The sequence below is a fragment of the Zea mays genome, chromosome 8 (assembly GCF_902167145.1).
Source record: "Zea mays cultivar B73 chromosome 8, Zm-B73-REFERENCE-NAM-5.0, whole genome shotgun sequence".
NCBI lineage: Eukaryota > Viridiplantae > Streptophyta > Magnoliopsida > Poales > Poaceae > Zea > Zea mays.
The window spans coordinates 86977362-86980875 of NC_050103.1; the positions used below are offsets into that span (position 1 = coordinate 86977362).

The window sequence follows — 3514 nt, forward strand, 5'->3', positions numbered from 1 at the left end:
AAAAGGAGGGTGGCTCCCTTGAAAGGCGACCATGTCTTCGCGCTCCCTTATGCATCGTGTCTTTCCACCTTCCGAGCCCCCGGATGGGGAACACCCGCAATCCTTCTGCCTTGTCATTAGAGGAACGCAACTTCGTGGAAGTTGGTACCTTTCAGCCATCGTTCGGCTTCAAGGATTTTCATCAGCCAGCCCGGCTGCATCCCCTCGCCGGTGGTCACCCAAGACGGTGACCGCCAGCCCCTGGGTGGGGAGAAGCAAGCCGGGCTGCGATCTTGGTCCCACCCTCAGCTTCAAGGATGTTCATCATCCTCGCTGGGGTGGGGGCTGGGCTGAGCCGGAGCTCTACCTCCCGCGCGGGTTCGTGGGTCAGCCTCTCCCTCAGCGTTCGAGGGAGAGGGAGCTCACTGACCCTACGAGAGGGGCGGACTTCAACAACGCGGGGCTGGTCGACGGCGGGCGTCGTCAGCTTCAGCGCGTCGGGCTCGCCGGCTTGGCTCCCGGCGCCCCCTCCTGCCGCAAGGGCGGTTGTCGCGCCGTGCGCACGGGAGGACCGCCCAAGACGTCGTGCGCTGCCAGGGCGGCGTTCGTGCTCTGGGGCGGTCCTGCCTTTGCACCGGTACGGCGCCCTCGCGCGGAGGTCGGTGCTCCGCTCGTCCGGGAGGATCCGAGTGGGGATCTGCCGGTGGGCTGACGGCCCCTGTCGTCGGTGCCGAGGCGGAGGCGGCTCGAGAAGTCCCCGTCGCCGACGAGATCATCGCCACCATCCTCGCTTCGGGCCTCCGGTCTCTTTGTACTTGTCCTCGCCCCTCGAGCGTCTGCGTGGGCGAGGGCAAGGCTGCAGCGGCGTTCGCCCTGAGGCCATCGCTGTTGCAGTTCGGCCACCCGTAGAGGGGGTCGTTGTCGCTGCTGCTGGAGCGGGCGATGGTGAGCCGTCCGTCGGTCTTCTATTGCTCCGCAGGCCTGTAACACCCCAAAATCATATTCTGGGTAATTTAGAAAATTTTATCATGATACCTAAATAAATGTGTTTTCAAATAAGAGATTAAATAAAAGATGCATATGAGTCAAATAATATATTTGGAGGTATTCTAAAAAATGCTGGTTAAAGATCTTTTAATAAATAATATTAGAATTTATTTCCACAAGATAAATATATTTTTGTGTATGTTTAAGAGTGTTTGCATAAAATGAATAAGTAAATAAAGAATACTAAATAAAATTATGTCATTCATGTTGGTTCTTTGTTTGTTGCACCAGTATTTGGGGTTCGCTAAATCAAACACATATTTGATTTCAATTTTGAAACTAAAAAGGGAGATAGAAATTAAAAATAAAAAGCAATAAAAAGAAGAAGAAAGCAACCACTCGGCCCAGCCCCAATTTGCCTCCCAGCCGGCCCATCATTCCCACGTATTTTTTTCAGTGGGTATGGCGCGCGGGGCCCACCTCGTCAGCTTCATCTGCTCCCTGGTACCCGTAGCCAACACTACGGAATCCACCGCAACAAACGCACCGGGAATCCAGGATTTTGTTGAGATATCCAACCAACCAGGTGTATAAATCCCCAAGCCGCAGCCCCATGATTCATCCATCTATTCAAGCGCATCCTCGCATACAACTTCTACTCCCCGTTCAAACACCCATGCCGCCAAAGTGCTATGCTGGGAAGTATTGATGGCGAGGGCATATCATGGTGAAGTGCCTGGACGGGGTGAAGCAGCTGCTCGTGGCCCTGCTCAACGTCGAGCTCAAGCAGCCGCGGGGGCTCCAAGACCCCAGGTCCTCGCAAGGGAGATCGTCTTCAGCGTGAGCGAGGACGTGTTGCTGTACGAGCTGTTTAGGAAGATCAGCAGCGCCGTCATTGATGATGAGCTGATTAACAAAGAGGAATTTCAGTTGGCGCTATTTAAGACTAACAAGGAGAGCCTATTCGAGGATCGCGTATTTGATTTATTGGACAGGAAGCACAGTGGAATTTTGGGATTTGAAGAATTTGCTCGTGCTCTCAGTATTTCGCGGATCTTGTTTGCTGGTATTTATGCCGCAGCCCAGTAAGCACCTAAAATGAATAAAACAATTTAGAAAATGATTTTCAATATAGAAATAAGTCTAGAATTTTGTGTAATTCATAGAAAATTTATTTTAACTTATTTTTAATCCGTTCCAATTGCATTAATTTTGTTTCAATATTGTATAACATCTAGTAACTCTGTATAATCATGAAACCTAGATAAAAATTATCCACTTGATTTATTCTATACTAGGTATTTAATAACTTCGAAAAATCGTAACTCGAGAACCGTAACTCTGATTTGATCCGTTCGAATGGTGTTAGATTCATAATAATATCATCTATATAGTATGACACCAACATTTGTCAGAACCCCATGCTTTTATTATTAGAAATTTGTCTAGCCTATGTTTAATAGATTAACTCCTCTAATTGAAGTTAACCTATCCACAATTATAGTTTGATTAAAGTATGATCTAGTTAAATTATAATTAAGATTAAAGTTAAATTAATTACTCATAGAATATTCTCTCATATGGTGTACCCTAATTAATCTATAATATAGTTTAATATTTAAACCACATAGATCTGCCATAAATCCTAATTCTTTAACCGTAACTCTAATTTTAGTAGTTCGCGAACCCACGATCTCGTAACAGCGCATAGATTATTATTATGTGGTTTATTCTTATGATTGGTGTGATGTTAATTTTGTTTATACCATGTTTGTTTGTATTGCTACGACTAGCGTGAGGTCACGAGTCACCTGAAGATCATCCTGGTACCTGGAGTCTCAAGTCCCAGGCAAGTTGTGCCCTTGATCACTTCTTTTTACCCAGCCATGTTCTGATTAATCATAATGATCTGCATAGGTTAATTTTGATGGGACCCAATAGGTTACCCTAGTTTGATTATCTTTATACCTTGTTACCACTGAACTTTTTGGGTAGTACTTGCTAGTGCTTTATGTGGTTTTGGGTATGAAGATACATTACTCATGATTATACTTTTGTTATCCGTTGTTATTTATCGTTCATGATAAGATCATTATGTTAATTGGAACATGGAGCGACCACCCGGGAAAACAGTGCTACCACAAGGGTATAATGGGACGCCCTTGGCTGATTAATTAGGAAAGCTAGTGGAGGACTACCTTACCCGAAAGGGGCAAGGGCAGTAGGGGAGTGGTCAGTGTAGGGAGGCCCTCGAGAGGATTTTGCTGCGATGGCGGTCCTGCAAGGGATTCCTGCATTGGAGCTTCCTATAAACTGTAGCGGGTTTTCTGAAGCTAGTGGAACTTTGTAAAGGCCTCGTAGTGTTACCCTGCCTCGCCTCCTCGGTAGAGGTGTATGGGAAGTCGCGATCCCTTGGCAGATAGGTAACATGACTTGTGGGTAAAGATGTGCAACCTCTGCAGAGTGTAAAACTGGTATACTAGCCGTGCTCACGGTCATGAGCAGCTCGGACCCTCACATGATTAATTTATGGAACTTAAATTCAATT

At 46.6% G+C, this 3514-nt stretch overlaps 1 pseudogene; it reads left to right on the top strand.

Moving 5' to 3' along the window:
• Window positions 1–1690: 1690 nt before the first annotated feature.
• LOC103637075 (calcineurin B-like protein 2) lies at window positions 1691–2055 on the top strand (annotated as a pseudogene).
• The last annotated feature ends 1459 nt before the right edge of the window (window positions 2056–3514 follow it).